Consider the following 18,508-nt stretch of genomic DNA (forward strand, 5'->3'; position numbering starts at 1 on the left):
TTCAAGCCCCATGTTGGGTGTAGAGATTACTTAAAAATGAGATCTTAAAAAAAAAGAGAGAGAGAAAGAAAGAAAGGCCCCATTCTTTTCCTAGAGTAGTGGTTGAGTTCAGGCTCTGAAATTAGTGTGGCTTCATATGAGACTCTACCACTTACTATGTGATCTTCATTAAATTGTTTAGCCCCTCTGTGCCTCGGTTTCTTCTATAAAATGGGGATAACAGTGCTTTCTATTTTATAGGGTTGTTATCAGCCCTAAATGTGAAAATACACATAAAACACTTCCCACAGTATCTGGGATATAGTATATAGTGAATGCTCAGTAAAAGTTAGCTATCATTATTCTATCCCAGAATGATAAATCACAGCAAAGATTAACTTTGATCGGCATTTTGCCAGTCTCAACAGCCACTGTTTTGGTACATTAATATGGCTTAGTGAGCAATACAACCATTTTAACCATTAGGTTGGGAATAGTAGAGTCACAGTTTAGTTTACTAATCATTTTTGGGACATTAAGCAGCTGCCAGTCAACTGCATATTTAAACAGACCTATTTTATTTTATTTTTTTATTTTTATTTAATTTATTTTTTTAAAGATTTTATTTACTTGTCAGAGAGAGAGAGCACAAGCAGGGGGAGCGGCAGACAGAGGGAGAAGCAAGCTTCCCGCTGAGCAGGGAGCCCCATGCGGGACTGGATCCCAGGACCCTGGGATCATGACCCCAACAGAAGGTGGCTGCCTAACGGACTGAGCCACCCAGGCATCCCTAAACAGACCTATTTTATACATTGTTATTGTCCATCAAAGCAAATAATGTTTAAAAAAATATTTTATTTCAGACAAAGAGCAAGAGAGAGAGCACAGAGGGAAAAGATGACTCCCTGCTAAGCAGGGAGCCCGACTTGGGGCTGGATCCCAGAACCCTGGGATCACGACCTGAGCCAAAGGCAGAGGCTTAACCGACTGAGCCACCCAGGTGCCCTGCAAATAATTTTTCTTAAGATTTTATTTATTTATTTGAGAGAGAGTTTGCACACTTATGCGCGTGCTTGCGCACAAGGGCGGGGAGGGGCAGAGGGAGAGGCAGACTCCCCGCTGAGCAGGGAGCCCATTGACTTGATCCCAGGACCCTGAGACTACAACCAGAGCCGAAGGCAGACACCTAACCGACTGAGCCACCCAGACGCCCCTAAAGCAAATCCTTTAACAAACGATATGGACTTCATCTGATGAAGAGTTCCGAGAAGGGGATGGCAAATCTAAAATGGGGAAAATATTAGAAATGGTGCAAAACTGAGCTTTCATAGTGGAACAACATGTGAGACAATATTAGCTAAGTCATCCTATGACTGGAATCTCTGACATTTTACTGTGTTTTAGCTTTTAGTCATTCTATTCTGTGACATTTTGAGTAAAACATGTTATTTTTTATTTTAGTATTAATCACGTTGTTTTTCTCTAAAATATGTAATTGAAAATTCTGCTGCATTTGTAAGTGTAATTTTTTTATTTTATTTTTAAATTTTTTTTAAATACTTTATTCTGCCCTCATTTTTTTTTTTAATTTTTATTTATTTGACAGAGAGAGAGACGGCGAGAGAGGGAACACAAGCAGGGGGAGTGGGAAAGGGAGAAGCAGGCTTCCCGCAGAGCAGGGAGCCCAATGTGGGGCTCAATCCCAGGACCCTGGGATCATGACCCAAGCCAAAGGCAGATGCTTAACGACTGAGCCACCTAGGCGCCCCGAGTGTAATTTTTTTTTTAATCATCAGGGGACAAAATTCTTTGCAGGGCAGTGTGACTCCAATTTGGTGGGCAAGTCAAGGAAAAAATGAACTCCTTAAATTCTGCTTTACAGTAAACTTTTCAGAAACTTAGCAGTTGTGTTCAGTTAAGGTTACCCATGTACATTCAGTGCCATAGTGTGTGATTAGAGGGGAAGGCAGAAACTATGGTCTTCTTTGACTTTGACTATAGCCTGTGTGTTATAGCTAGAAATAGAGCAAGGGGTTGTTGCAGAGAGCACTTCTGCCCTAGACTGCATTTAGCTCCCTTCCCCCCATGACTAGAGACGGCTGTCCTTTCGCCAGCTGTTGTGTTCAGTTGTCTGGGTTATTTTGGGTGGCAGTGGGTTGATTCCAGTGGGGAAACAGTTGTATATCTCTGCTTTTTAAAATGTTCTGTTCAAATGTGTTATGAGAAATTTGGGGGTGGAGATCAGTCTTCCTGAAACTGTCTGAGTTCTGGGGGATTGGCTAGGTTGTAAACTTCAGAAGCCTGCAGAACATAATAAAGAAACCAATCATTTATTAATTTTAAATCCCCACCATAAAAGAGGTTTCAGAATAGCTCACTGAGCAAGGGAATGCTATGGACACTTGGTAGTAAAACATTTGGCTCTTCAGATAATCTTTGGGCAAGGGTAAATGGGGGGATGTGAGTGGAATTGATAGATGGTACAATCAATTGGATTGGTAGCTCCCTCATTATCCAAAGAGATGGATTGATGAGATCCTGGAGGGATCCTAGTTTCACCAGCAGAGCTCTGCTAAAGCCTTGTCATGTGTTAAATATTTTCATCAATAATGTGGGTGGAAAAAAAAAATAATGTGGGTGGAAACTTGGAAAGCATGCTTGCCAGATTTAAGGGTATCATAAAGATGAATGCAATGGATCCAGAATCAAGATACAAAAAGAGCCTGGCCAACTGGTCCTATGGATACAAATGATGAAATTTAACAGGGATATGTTCAAAGGTCTATACTTAGAAACAGCAATGTATTATTGATTGGCTGAATAGTTCCTACTTGTGTATTATTAGTTTCATTACTACCTGTGTAACCTTGGGCAAGTTACTTAACCTTGTTTGAGCCTCAGTTTCCTCATTGGTAAATATATGCTCATGGTAAAAAAGAAAAAAAATCCAATAGTGCAAAGGGACATACAATGAAAAAGTAAGTTCCTCAGGCTCCCAGTCCTTTCCTCCAGACATTTAAAATGCATTCTTCCAGGGGTGCCTGGGTGGCTCAGTCTGTTAAGCATCTGACTTGGGCTCAGGGCATTATCTCAGGGTCCTAGGATAGAGTCCCAGATTGGGTTCTGTGCTCAGCGGGGAGTCTGCTTCTCCCTCTCCTTCTTTCTCTGCCCCTCCCCCTGCTTGTGTACTCACTCAAAAAAAAAAAATTCTTCCAGACATAGTGTGTGTGGAAAACTTTTTTACAAAACATATTATATACACTATTTTCCTCCATGATTTTTTCACTTAATTTGTTTTTAGGTAATTCCATGTCAATATATATACTACATAATTTCCCCCCTGTGATTTGCTTTATTTATCTAGCATACAGATTCTGAAACCACACTACCTGGATTCAAATTCCAGATTTACCACTTACTGGCTGTGTGACCTTGGGTAAGTTACTTAACTTCTCTGTTGCCTATAGGAGACACCTTGCCTAGGACTTGTTATACTTTTAGGAGCCTGTGAAATGTTAATTTCTTTTAAAATCAGAAGTAGGGGTGCATGGGTGGCTCAGTTGGTTAAGCATCCGACTTTTGATTTTGGCTCAAGTCATGATCTCAGGGTCCTAGGATCTAGCCCCGCATGGGGCTCCACGCTCAGCGGGGAGTCCACTGGAGATTCTCTCTCTCCTTCTCCTGTCCCTCTCCAGCTTGTGTGTGCACGTGTACATGCTCTCTCTCTCTCAAATAAATGTTTAAAAAAACAGATGTAAAAATGAATATAAAACTGAGTATATAATAATGAATCCAGCCTGATATTATATCTGTTATATATAAAAACAGTTTTAAAATATAATTTTCAATATTTGTTTATGATGGAAGTGTCCCACAACAACCAAAATATCTAGGGCCCATGGAAGTCATAATGTGATCCCATGTGCCTGGGTTTTATCATCTGTGAAGTGGAGATAACAATAGTACCTACCTCATAAGGTTGTTATGAAAAATACCTGAAATTAATATTTAGAAAGCTGATAGTGTTTGGCACACGCCAATTGCTTTTTTCTTTTTGTTTTTGAGAGAGAGAGAGCCTGGTGGGGGGAGGCGGGCAGAGGGAAAGAGAGAGAAGCAGACTCCCTGCTGAGTGTGGAGCCCACCATGGGGCTCAATCTCAAGACCCTGAGATCATGATCTGAGCCAAAATCAACCTGAGCCAAAATCAAGAGTCAGATGCTTAAACACTGAGCCACCCAGGCACCCGGGCATATGCCAATTTCTAATTGCTTATTAAATACATAAAAAATGGTTTCCAAAATAGGTAAATTATGGACATAGTAAAAAACTCAAGGAGTATTTTGGAAAAATGTATGCTAAAGGAAGTAAATCTCTTTGTAGTTACTGAAGCCTAGTCCATCAGTTTCCTTCCTCAGAAATAGCTACTTTTACCATTTTTCATGTGTCCTCTAGAGATCGCTTGTATAATCATATAGATCTTTTATTTACTTATATTTTTATTTGTTTAAAGATTTATTTATTCTAGAGAGAGTGAGAGAATGAGTACAGGGAAAAGGGCAGAAGGAGAGGGAGAGAGAATCTCAAGCAGACTCCCCGCTGAGCAGGGAACCCAATGTGGGGCTTGATCCCAGGACCCCAGATCATGACCTGAGCTGACCTCAGATCATGACTGAGCTGAAATCAAGGGTTGGATGCTTAACCGACTGAGCCACCCAGGTGCCCCTATTTATTTATTATTATTATTTTTTTTAAGTGAGCTCTAAGCCCAGTGTGGAGGCATGAACTTATGACTCTGAGATCAAGAGTTGCGTGCTTTACTGACTGAACCAGCAAGTGCCCTGATCTTTAATTTATTTATACTGTCCTCTATTTGATGGGCATTTGGTTGTTTCCAACCCTTGCTGTTGCAAACAGTGCTGCAATAAATAACCCCATATGTATGTCATTTCATACATATGGGAATATAACAGTAGTATAAATTCTCTGAAATATAATTGCCAGGTCAATTATTTAAAATTTTTTTTAAAGATTTTATTTCTTTATTTGACAGAGAGAGACACAGCGAGAGAGGGAACACAAGCAGGGGGAGTGGGAGAGGGAGAAGCAGGCTCCCCGCCGAGCAGGGAGCCAGATACGGGGCTTGATCCCAGGACCCTGGGATCGTGACCTGAGCCGAAGGCAGACGCTTAACAACTGAGCCACCCAGGTGCCCCTTAAATCTTGATAGGTATTGCTAAATTATTCTCTATTCTGGTTGTACCAATTTACACTCCCATCAGGAATAAAAGCGTGGGGTGCCTGGGTGGCTCAGTTGGTTAGGTGTCTGACTTCAGCTCCAGTCATGATCTTGAGGTCCTGGGATGGAGCCCTGCGTTGGGCTGCATGCTCAACCAGCGGGGAGTCTGGTTGTCCCTCTTCCTCTCCCTCTGCCCCTCCCCCCGCTCATGCTCTCTCTTTCTCTCTCTCTCAAATAAACAAAATCTTAAAAAAAAGATACTTAGGGTGTGATATGCAAACAATGAATCATGGAACACTACATCAAAAACTAATGATGTAATGTATGGTGATTAACATAACATAATAAAAAAAAGATATTTAGGAGTGCCTGTTTTTCTTACTCCCTCATAAAAAATAGTGTTATTAAACTTTTGGATCTTTCACAATTTAAAAGGGGAAAATGGTATCTCATTGTAAGCTTGCGTCTTCTTAATATGAGTGAACTTCAGTAATTTTGACATTCTAAAAGCAATTTCCTTTTTTGTGAACTGTCAGTTCATATCCTTTGTCTTTTTATTGATCTTTTCCTTTTTGAATTGTAGGGCTTCTTTATATATTGAGGAAACTAGTGCTGTCTGTGATATGAATTGCTAATATTTGTCAAACCTGTCTTGAGTTTGGTTATAGTGTTTTTTTCTAGGCGGACCTTTAAATTTTTATGCATGCAAATTTCTCAGTATTTTCTTGATGGCTTCTAGATTTTATGCACGGTTAAGAAAGTTCTTCCCCACTTTGGAATTATTTTTAAGAAATTCTTTATTTTGGGGGCACCTGGGTGGCTCAGTCGTTAAGCATCGGCCTTCGGCTCAGGTCATGATCCCAGGGTCCTGGGATCGAGCCCCACATCCGGCTCCCTGCTCAGTGGGAAGCCCGCTTCTCCCTCTCCCACTCACCCTGTTTGTGTTCCCTCTCTAGCTTTGTTTCTCTCTGTCAAATAAATAAATAGAACCTTTAAAAAACTATTTTTTATGATTTTTAAAAATGTTTCAATCTTTGATCCATCTGGAATCATTGTGAGGTAAGGAGTATTTTTTCCTGCAGAAAATTTTAATTTTTATTGTTGTAAAGAATATAAAATTTTTTCCTTAGGGCTTTTGTATTTTATGCTTTGTTTAAATGGACTTTTCTTATTCTAAAGTTATAAACATATCCAGTTAATTTTTCCTAATATATTTTAGTTTCTTCAGAACTAATCCCATCTGTAAATTATTTTGGTACGAGGAATGTGGTAGGGATCTAGTATATGTCTAGCCAGTTGTCACTATGCCATTTGTTGAATATAACCATTTCTTCCACTGATTGGAAATGTGGCTTTTATTCAAGTCCCATATATGTTTGTCTCTATTTCTGGACTGTATTCTGTTCTGTTGGTATGTCTGTCTTTCTGTTTATGCATCAGTATCCAACAGTTTTAAATACCATGTTAAGCAAGTCTCTATCTATCCCGAGTTTATTAAGAGCATTTGAAATACACAATGTTGAATTTTGTCAAATACCTTTTCGGCATCTATGAAGATGATCATGATATTTTTCTTCCTTGATCTATTAATATAGTGAATTATATTAATGGATTTCGTGACATTAAAAATTTTTTTCTTTCATAAATAGACCACTTGGTGATTGGTGTTGTAATTCTTTCAGTAGGCTAAGTAATTCTATTTATTTATGTCTGGTATAATCTGTTTGCATTGATACTCATAAGTGAGATTGAGCCCAACCTTTCCTTGAAATTTGAGAAGATAATTTGGATTCTTCCCTGCCATGAAATGGGTGAAATCCTATCAGAGTTATTCAGTACTTGAAGATTTGGTAAAATTTATCTGACATTTCTGGGCTCCTTGATTGTTAGGGTATTCTTTGACAACATTTCCAATTTCTTTCATAGTAATTAGTTTATTTTTCATCTCTTCTTGGGCTAATTTTGGTGATTCAAATTTTCCTAGGAAATAATCCATTTCACCTGTTTTCAAATTTATTTGTATAGAATTGAGTAAATTATTGTACAGTAATTCTTTGATTTCATCTCTATGCTTTTCTATTTTCAGTTTTGTGATTTTCGTCTAGGTCTGTAAAATGCGTTTTTATTTATTATTTATTTATTTATTTTTAAGATTTTATTTATTCGACAAAGACAGCGAGAGAGGGAACAGAAGCAAGGGAGGGGAGTGGGAGAGGGAGAAGCAGGGAGCCCACTGAGGGGCTCAATCCCATGATCCCGGGGTCCCCGCTGAGCAGGGAGCCTGCTTCTCCCTCTCCCTTTGCTCCTCCCCCTGCTTGTGCTCTCTCTCTCTCTATTAAATAAATAAAATCTTTAAAACAAAGAACAGTTTTCATGAGATATGGTTCACAGTACAATTTATCCATTGTATTGTGTATCCAAATGTTTCCAAAGCGTATACTTTAATTGTTTCGGTGTGTTCACAGAGATCTATAGCCAGCACCACAGTCAATTTTCGGACGCATTTAGGACACAAAGGACAATTTTAAGGACACACACCCAGAAGAAACCCTGTAGTCATTAGGGGTCATTCCTAATTTCTCTCCGAGGCCCTCAGGTTTAGGCAGGTACTGATATCTGTATAGATTTGCATATTCTGGACATTTCATATAAATGGAATCATAGTGTGTAGTCTTTGTGATTGGCTTCTTTCACTTAGCACGTTTCCAAGTGTCATCCCTGATGCTTTAAAGTAGGTTTTAAAATGTAGATCTATAGTGGTTTTTACAATTTCCCTTATTAGTTTACCGTCTGTATTAGTCTGATAGGGCTGCCATAACAAAATATCACAGACTGAGTGGTATTTTAAACAACAGACATTTATTTTCTTACAATTCTGGCGGCTAGAAGTCGAAGATTAGGGTGTCAGAAGGGTGGGTTTCTTCTGAGGCATTTCTCCTTGGCTTGCAGATGGCCACTTTCTTGCTGTGTCCATATATGGTCTTTGCTTGGTGTATCTGTGTCATAATCTCCTGTTATAAAGACACCAATCATTGGATTATGACCCACCCTAATGACCTCATTTTAATCTAATTAGCTCTTTAAAGGACCGGTCTCCAAATACAGTCACATTCTGAGTTATTGGGGATTAGGTCTTCAAAACAAGAATTTTTTTTTTTAGGATTTTATTTATTATTTATTTGACAGAGAAAGAGAGAGAACACAAGAAGGGAGAGCAGCAGGCAGAAGAAGAGGGAGAAGCAGGCTCCCTGCTGAGCAAGGAGCCCGATGCGGGGCTCGATCCCAAGACCTTGGGATCATGACCTGCACGGAAGGCAGATGCTTCACTGATGGAGCCACCCAGGCGTCCCAAGAATGTTTTTTCAAAATAAGAATTTTGACACAACAGATTTCAGTCTATCATACCATGTTACTATTTTTTTTCAAGATTTTATTTTTAAGCAATCTCTACACCCAGCATGGGGCTTCAACTCACAACCCCAAGATTAAGAGTCTCATGCTCCACCTACTGAGCCAGCCCAGGTGCCCTAGTCCATAACACCAGCTTAAAGAGGAAAAAAAAAATCAGGCTTGTATAGCCTGGTCTGTTTATAGACACACACACACACACACACACACACACACACACACACACACACACACTTTTTTTTTTTTTAACGCAGGGCTTGAACTCTTAACCCTGAGATCAAGACCTGAGCTGAGATTAAAAGTCGGATGATTAACTGACTGAGCCACCCAGGTGTCCCATGTTTCTACATATATTTTTGATTAATTTGACTAAGTCAAAATGCTCAAGCTAGTTTGTGTGTATGTATATGTGTGTGTGTATAAAATCTCAGTCTCAAAAAATTTTCAATTATTTTTTCTGGTTACAAAATTAATATATGTACATTGTATAAGATTCAAGTGCTACAGAAATACATAAACTGAAAAGTGAATCTTCCATAGCTTCCACTGTCAACAGTATACAGCTTATTTCCCTAATTTCTCTTCCTTACATACAGATACCAACAATGAATGTGCAATTATATTCAAGATAGCATTTTACAGTGTATTTTTTCACTTAATGTAGCATGTATAGGGCACCTGGGTGGCTCAGTCAGTTAGGGATCTGCCTTCAGTTCAGGTCATGATCTCAGGCTCCCGGGATTGAGCCCCACATCAGGCTCCGTGCTCAGTGGGGAGTCTGCTCTCCCTCTCCCTCTGCTGCTCCCCCTGCTTGTTTTCTCTCTCTGTCAAATAAATAAATAAAATCTTAAAAAAATATATATAGCATGTGTATCTTTCCCCATGATGGTACTGATGAATCTGTGTCATTAAAAAAATATATATATATTGCATTTTGTTGTGTGCATATACCATGATTTATTTAAATATCTCCTTATTGACGAACGTTTGGATTGCTATCAACCTTTTAGTTATTGCAAAAAACGATGAACAATACTGCAGTGAATATCCTTGTGCATTCATCTTTGTGTTCTTATGGGATTCTGTAAAATAATTTCCTAGAAGTCAAAAGACTATATTCAAAGGTTATGAACATTTAAAATTTTTAACAAATGCTGCTAAATTTCACAGCAATTTTTAACTTGAAGGCAGTTTCTGCAGAAGGTGAAGCATGTTGGCAGAGACTACTTTTCCTCCAGGTAATTTAGAGGTACATGTGGACCTTATTCTGTCCTGTCTTTTTGGGAGGCCCATTTGGGGAAATTTCCATATCCATTTTTTGGAAATGCTGATATTAAATTATCTTTTAAAATTTGCCCATTACACTTAGCAAAATTTAATGAGAACTACACCACTTGTGTTGGAAAACCTACGTATATGACATTGCATTGTTTGATTCAAATACCTTTTTTCCTTTTAGTTTTCTCTTCCAATAGTTACCATATGACTTATTTCCATGTCAGCAATAGGATTATGAATTATGATTATGGCAATTCTCCTTTTCCATTAAAGATAATGAACTAACTCATGGGTACATTTTATAAAATATGTTCATAATGATGCTGCCACATAATACCGAAAGTGTCAGTATCCTATATCTCTGTTATGTGTGATATGTTTCTGTTCAACATATGCTCACACGGCTCCAAGTTTACATCTCAGAACTATGATTTCTGGTTAAAATTAGCCCTCATACACAAAATGCATGTTATTGTATTCATGGTACAATATGTTCATGATCTATGCTAAGATTTTTATACTTGCGAATATACAAGATTTATATGGAATATAAACATACTTGAAACTCGGGGTACAATGAATGATACCTGCCACTCTCTCATTACATTTTGTTTTTTTCTTTTCCTGTTACCATGCCAGCAGTCTTAACAGTTTCCTTGTCACTGTAAACTGCCGAGATTAGCCTTCTACTTCAAATCAACAAGGCCAGCATTATCCAATTACAGCCTGAGGATGACCTAATCTGCAAGACCAGCTGCCATAGGATAACATAGGCATCCCTTTAATCAAAATCATAACATTTTATTCTTTCATATTTGCCCCTTGCAATAATGGAAATGCTGAGCGAGAATATAAGAAGATATCTACATTTTGCACTGATCTGTTTATCGCTTCTCTCAGCATTTTGACATAATGTAGCGGAACAATAAATTCAGAGGGCGTTTGCTTGGAAATAGCATTTCTCCAGAAGGTTTTTTGTTTTCTTTTGTCTTAACTGTTGTTACGTTGAGTTTTCCTAAAGAAAACTAAAGTTGTGTTCAGACTCCCTTGATTTCTTTTTTATTGTCCCTTCTTCTTAAAAAAAAATTATTTTTACTGATTACCATAGTAATGCGTGCTCACTGTAAAACAAAATAAAAAATTAAAATATATAACAGTGAAAGTAGGTTGCAATGCAATCCTCTAGAGATAGTCTTAAGAGTTAAGTGTGTATTTTTTGTATGCTTATCCTAACATCTATGTTATTTTAACTGTTCATATAAAATATGTACATATACATGACTTTTTATGCCTCATTCTTTTTTTAACTTATTTTTTAAAATAATTATTTCAAACAGAGAGACAAGAATAGGAAGTAAAATAATGAATGCCTGGGTACACACCACCTATCTTCATTCAATCTTTTTTTTTTTTTTAAGATTTATTTATCCAGGGCGCCTGGGTGGCTCAGTTGGTTAAGCGACTGCCTTCAGCTCAGGTCATGATCATGGAGTCCCTGGATCGAGTACTGCATTGGGCTCCCTGCTCGGCGAGGGGTCTGCTTCTCCCTCTGATCCTCCCCCTATCTCATGTGCTTTCTCTCTCTCATTGTCTCTTTCTCTCTCAAATAAATAAATAAAATCTTTAAAAAAAAAGATTTATTTATCCATTTTAGTGAGAGAGAGCAAGTGGGGGAAAGGTCAGAGGGAGAAGGAGAGAGAAAAGCAGACTCCCCGCTGAGTGGGGAGCCTGACAAAGGGCTTGATCCCACGACCCCAAGATCACAACCTGAGCCAGAAATCAAGAGCGGGACACTCACCCAACTGATCCACCCAGGCACCCCTCTATATTTCATGAAGAGTGTCCGGTTGTGATCTTGGGGTTGTGGGATCGAGCCCTTTGTCAGGCTCCCCACTCAGTGGGGAGTCTGCTTCTCTCTCTCCTTCTCCCTCTGACCAGACCTGTACCTCTGAAACAAATAATACATTATATGTTTAAAAAAAAAAAAAAGAAGATAAAAGGGAGGGAAAAATGAAGGGGGGGAAATTGGAGAGGGAAACGAACCATGAGCGACTATGGACTCTGGGAAACAAACAGGGTTCTGGGGAGGGGGATGGGTTAGGCTGGTGATGGGTATTAAGGAGGGCACATACTGCATGGAGCACTGGGTGTTATACACAAACAATGAATCATGGAACACTACGTCAAAAACTAATGATGTAATGTATGGTGATTAACATAATAAAATAAAAAAAATAAAAAAGATCTAGAAAATAGAAATAACATGTTCAGAGTTCAGATACTCTGTATATTCTTCCTTCATCTCATTCTCCTTTCTTTCCATAGATAACTGCTGTCACAAATTTTGTGTTTATCATTTAGGTACCCATAAACATTAAATAGCTTTGTCTTCTGGGCTTTTTCGAATTTCATGTGAATTGTGTCATTTTATATATATATATATATATACATACATATATATATATATATATATATGCAGCTCACATCTTTTCACTTAGTTTTCATTCCACTTATCAACCATTTTTCCTTGCTTCTTCCCCTCCCCACCACACCCCTGCTCTCCAACCTTCAGGTGGATTAATAAAGCTTTCTGTGTTCCCTTTATTTCTTCTGCCGGTTGAGAAGCTATATATTGTATTTTTATCTGTTTATCCCTTCACATTTAATGATGTATACTTAAATATACTTTTTCTAATAAAGTCAACAAGTTATGCACTGGTCCTGTCATTTTGATCACCACCGCAAGGATCTGCGCACACTTTATTCGTTTAATATTTTCCCTATATTGTTATTTGAACTGTTCTCCAAGCGTGCACAGCCTCCCCCACGGTCAACATCCACAGCAGACTGGCACATATGTTAGAGTTGATGAGCCTACATTGACACATTATAATCATCCAGTTTCTAGTTTACATTAGGGTTCACTCTAGGTGTTGTATACCCTGTGGGTTTTGGACAAAAGTATAATGACATGTACCCACACTTAGAGTATCACCCTAGTTTCACTACCCTAACAATTCTCTGTGCTCTGCCTATTCCTCCCACCCTCCTCGCTAACCTCTGCTAATCCGTGATCTTTTTACTGTCCCCATAGTTTTGCCTTTCAGAATGTCACATAGTTGGAAACATACACTATATAGCCTTTTCAGATTAACTTCTTTCACTTAGTAATTTAAGTTTCCTTGGTGTCTTTTTAGGGCTTGATAGCTCGTTTTTTAAAAGTGGTAAATAGGGGCACCTGGGTGGCTGAGTTGGTTAAGCGTCTGCCTTTGGCTCGGGTCATGGTCTCAGGGTCCTGGGATCGAGCCCCACGTCAGGATCCCTGCTCAGCAGGAAGTCTTCTTCCTCTCCCTCTGCCCCTGTCCCCACTCCTGTGCTCTCTTTCCCTCTCAAATAAATAAATAAAATCTTTAAAAAAAGAAAAGTGGTGAATAGTATTCCATTGTCTGGATGTATTACTGTTTAGTTGTCTATTCACCCAGTGAAGGATATCATGGTTGCTTACATGTTTTGGCAATTTTTTAAAGACTATTTATTTGAGAGAGAGCACGTGTGAGCATGAACAGGGGGGAGGGGCAGAGGGAGAGGGAGAAGCAGGCTCCCCACTGAGCAGGAAGGCCAATGCAGGGCTCAATCCCAGGACCTTGAGATCATGACCTGAGCCAAAGTCAGATGCTTAACCGACTAAGCCACCCAGGCACCCCACATTTTAGCAATTATGAACAAAAGTGCTATAAACATCTGTGTGCAGGTTTTTGTGCGGGCATAAGTTTTCAACTCACTTGGGTGAATACCAAAGAGCACAACTGTTTGTTTGCATGGTACGAGTATGTTTAGTTTTTTGTTTTTTTTTAAATATTTTATTCATTTATTTGACAGAGAGGGAGAGAGAGAGAGGAAAAGAGAGCACAAGCAGGGGGAGCAGAAGGCAGAGGGAGAGGGAGAAGCACCTCCACGCTGAGCAGGGAGCCTGACACGGGGCCCGATCGCAGGACCCCAGGATCATGATCCGAGCCAAAGGCAGACGCTTAACTTACCAAGCCACCCAGGGGCCCTGAGTATGTTTAGTTTTATCAGAAACTGCAGAAGTATTTTCCAAAGTGGCTGTGGCATTTTGCAGTCCCACCAGCAATGAATGAGAATTCCTGTTGCTCCACATCCTCACCAGCATTTGGTGTTGTCATTGTTTTGGATTTTGGTCATTCTAATAGGTGTGTAGTGGAATCTCGTTTTAATTTGCAATTCCCTAATGATAAATGATATTGAGCATTTTTTCATATTATTTGCATATATATGGTGTATCTTTCTCTATTCCTTTACTTCTAATCTATATGTATCTTTATATTTAAAGTGGATTTCTTGCAGACAACATATAGTTGGGTATTGGTTTTTGATCCCTTTTGACAATCTTCACCTTTTAATTGGTGTATTTAGACCACTGACCTTTAAAGTGCAGTTGGATTAACATTTACCATATTTGTTAATGTTTTCTCTTTGTTCCCACTTTTGTCTTCTATACTTTTTATGCCTTGTTGGTTTTATTGGAGAACATTACATGATTCTGTTCTTTCTTAGCATTTCAGTTTTTTCTTTTTTTTAATAAAGGTTTTATTTGTCAGAGAGAACACAAGCAGGGGGAGCAGCAGGCAGAGGGAGAAGCAGGCTCCCCGCTGAGCCAGGAGCCCGATATGGGACTCCATCTCAGGACTGTGGGATCATGACCCGACTCCTTTACTTTTGTTTGTTTATTTCTGGGTAGTCATATTTATCAGTCTTTTATGTTATGACTTTGAGCTTTGCATCATGTTTAGAAAGACCTTTTCCACTCAAGAATATAAAAAGTATTCAGCCACATTTTCTTCTGATACTCATGATTTCATTTGTTTTTACATTTTATTTTTAAGATTTTATTTTCAAGAAATCTCTACATCGAACGTGGGGCTCAAACTCACAACCCTGAGATCAAGAGTCGCATGCTCTACTGACTGAGCCAGCCAGGTGCCCCATTTGTTTCTACATTTTAATCTTGACCAGTCTTACGAAGCTAAAGATAAAAATTATTCCAATACCAAGAATATCTTTAGGAAAGGTGTGTAGAATTGTTACAATTAGGCAGTATTTTTTCTGTTTTGTATGTCTGGAAGCAGGATGGCCTTTGGCAAAATTGTGAAACTAGCGTGTGGCCTCATGGCCTCCCACAGATGCCCTTTGTTCTAGTCGCCCAATGCTCTTATGCTGTCATGTAGCTTTCTTTCTTTCTTTCTTTTTTTAAAGAGTTTGTTTATTTATTTGAGAGCGAGAGAGAGCACAAATAGGGGAGTGGCAGAAGGAGAGGGAGAGGCAGACTCCCCGCTGAGCAGGGAGCCCGATGCGGGACTCGATCCCAGGACCCTGGGATCATAACCGGCCTGAAGGCAGACGCTTAACCAACTGAGCCACCCAGGTGCCCTTGTCATGTAGCTTTCTTAAAAGCTCTGCATGATCCCAAACTCGCCCATGCTCTTTAGGAAGTCATACCTGTGTCAAATATTCATTTTCACTCATATCCCTTCATGTTCAAAGGAATCTAGTTTCTGTTGATTACAGCTAATGTACTATTTCTCCAAGAGGTATTTGCCTTTTACTTTCTAGAAATGCAATGACTTAAAGCAAAGTAAGGAATCTCTAAAGAGTCCTGGAGGTTGGTTTCCAGGGAGAATTTTTTTAAAGTGAGGGACCTTTCTGGTGACCCAGAAAATACTCCATATCAAGTGATTACCTCCTCTCCAGAATGGCCCAATCTGGAAGATTTTGCTTCTCATGAGGGGCTGATGTTGAAATCTCACTCTATATCTCTGTCCATGCTGACATCACCTATTACTTTGACTTCATTTTATAAACCCCAAAATGAAAGTCAAAGGAATGAGTTCCTTTTCTACCAGCATGAACACAAGCAACATGAAAAAAGGTTGCCTCCCATGAGACTCAGACACTTGTTAGATCTGCTGGTTGACCTGAAAATTTTAAGCTCTGGACACAATGTTGAAAACCTTAGACCATACTATACCACTGACCTCTTAGAGGCAGGATAAAAGCGTATGCAGCCAATATTGAAGCAATATCAGAAAACTGTTTGGAAACTGACACACTAGCGCTCAATGTTCAGAGATGTGTCTTCCCTTACTTTTAAGAAGAATAAGTTTTAAAATAGTTAATAACATGCATTAGCATGGACAGAAAAATCATAGGTCTTGCCTTGGATTTTGATTTACTTTTGAATTTTTTTAATAATTAAAATGATTTTCTGACCATCCAAGACTTAGTATTAAACAGTAAAAATACTCCATTTTCGTAACTCTTTATTTTATTTATATATTTATTTTTAAAATATGGAACGCTTCATGAATTTGCGCATCATCCTTGTGCAGGGGCCGTGCTAATCTTCTCTGTGTCGTTCCAGTCTTAGGATGCGTGCTGCCAAAGCAAGCACCATAACTCTATTTTATTTTATTTATTTATTTTTTAAAAGATTTTACTTATTTATTTGACAGAGAGGGAGAGCACAAGCAGGGGGAGTGGTAGGCAAAGGGAGAAGCAGGCTCCCCACAGAGCAGGGGGAGCCCAATGCGGGACTCGATTCCAGGACCCTGGGATCATGACCTGAGCCAAAGGTAGTCGCTTAACCAACTGAGCCACCCAGGCGCCCCATGACTCTTTATTTTTTTTTTTAATTTTTAAGATTTTATTTATTTATTTGACAGAGAGAGACACAGCAAGAGAGAGAACACAAGCAGGGGGAGTAGGAGAGGGAGAAGCAGGCTTCCTGCTCATGAGCAGGGAGCCTGATGCGGGGCTCGATCCCAGGACCCTGGGATCATGACCTGAGCAGAAGGCAGACGCTTAATGACTGAGCCACCCAGGCGTCCCCATGACTCTTTATTTTAAATGGCATTTGATTATGATCCTGTCTTGTTGGATTGGGCATAGCATTGCTCTGTTTTACAGTGCAATGATAAAGGAAAATATGCCAGCCTATCTTATTTCTTGAAATTTAAATTGAAATTCTTTCTATTCCTAGTCAGATGGTGTTATTAAACTGAATCTCATGCTGATTTATTGTAAATAATGTAAAACATCTTTGAGACTTTAGATACTATGTATGATAGATGTATTACAGCTGAGGAAAAAAATATATTCCAATACCTTTATTAAATTTTCTCACGAGTACAGGATATTTTGTTTTAGTGAATTATGGATAGTTCTTTCCTAATTCTAATTATCTTCATAGTCTTATTAGTTTATCACACTGGTTTCCTAGTAACTATTAAAATAAAAGCTTATAATCCTTGGCTATAAGACTGTGTACCACTCTTTCCATCCCCACATTTTATACTTTGATTACAGTAGACCTGGACCATTGGTGGTAGGAATCAAATGAGAAGTCAGTTATATATGGGAACAAATGAGTAAAATGTCTTTCCTTAAATGAGCAAATAAAGCTCTAGTTGATTGGCTAAATGTTATTACAAACATTTTCATATTAGTTTTCGTCAGATCTAGAGGTATAATTAACACCTCTGTTTCAGGGCTGTAACTCTGAAAGCTGTGTGAACCTTTAGAGAATTAAAAAAATTTTTACCAATTATAAAATGAGAGCCTAATGAGGGACAATTTGCAAAGTAAGGCATGGACAATTTAGGAGATAGTCATCCTGTTCTTGGCAGTGCCCTAGGAAATAGCCTGAAATTTTAGTGCTCAAAGTGAAGGGGACACTTCAGACATTTATGTTGAATTGGCAAAGGACCTCTTTTTAAAGATTTAAACCATCAAAAGAGTGACCTGTAGTGATGTCAATCATTATGGTCATTATGATGTTCTGAACTTATTCCAAATATAGCCATCTGTCCTCCCGTGCTGGCTGCGGATCCTCATTTAGATTCTGTTGGACAAGGGATTAGGAGTGAAGAGATGAGGCAGGTGTGGTTGCCTTGGCTGGGCTGATTACCTCATTTCTGGATTCCAGAAATAGCTTTCTAATAGATTTCCGTGCATTCAGTCTTCCTCCTCAGTCAGTCTTCACTACTATTTCTTCGTACCAGATTCTAAAACATGGCTTTTGTTTCCATCTTCTTGCTTTCTTGCTTAGAAACTTCAGACTGCCTACTTCCTACTAGTTTAAGTCCATGGTTCACAATCTGATGTTCAAGGCCCTTCGTAATCTTGCCTAACCACCCATTTCACTCCCTTGTATGTTTGGTTTTTTTAAGGTTTTATTTATTTATTTGACAGAGACACAGCGGGAGGTGGAACACAAGCAGGGGGAGTGGGAGAGGGAGCCCCATGCAGGGCTCAATCCCAGGACCCTGGGATCAGGACCCGAGCTGAAGGCAGATGCCTAATGACTGAGCCACCCAGGCGCCCCTACTCACTTGTTTTTGAGTGTCAGCCATTGAGCCAGAACAGCTAGGTCAGAACACTGTTGGAACCAGTAACAGGGCTATTTGTTTGGGTTTTTTTTAAGATTTTATTTATTTATTTGAGAGAGGAAGACAACTTGAGAGAGAGAAGCAGGCTCCCCGCTGAGCAGGGAGCCCGACACAGGGGCTCCATCCCAGGACCCCAGGATCA

At 39.2% G+C, this 18,508-nt stretch overlaps 1 long non-coding RNA gene and 1 other non-coding gene across 4 annotated transcripts in view; one reads left to right on the forward strand and one right to left on the reverse strand.

Moving 5' to 3' along the window:
* Positions 1-3,432, forward strand: part of LOC141370377 (uncharacterized) — a 52,469-nt gene extending 49,037 nt beyond the window's left edge. For all 3 annotated transcript variants that reach the window (XR_012374373.1, XR_012374372.1, XR_012374371.1), the window contains exon 4: positions 3,344-3,432. This is a non-coding gene — a long non-coding RNA (uncharacterized lncRNA). The remainder of the gene's footprint in view (positions 1-3,343) is intronic.
* Positions 3,433-16,263: 12,831 nt separating this feature from the next.
* On the reverse strand, positions 16,264-16,370 carry LOC112809496 (U6 spliceosomal RNA). The gene has a single exon (XR_003204604.1). It is a non-coding gene; the product is annotated as a U6 spliceosomal RNA (small nuclear RNA).
* Between the last annotated feature and the right edge of the window lie 2,138 nt (positions 16,371-18,508).

The sequence above is a fragment of the Callorhinus ursinus genome, unplaced genomic scaffold (genome assembly GCF_003265705.2).
Source record: "Callorhinus ursinus isolate GAN/ISIS: 27379988/994484 unplaced genomic scaffold, GSC_fseal_2.0 scaffold33, whole genome shotgun sequence".
Classification (NCBI taxonomy): domain Eukaryota; kingdom Metazoa; phylum Chordata; class Mammalia; order Carnivora; family Otariidae; genus Callorhinus; species Callorhinus ursinus.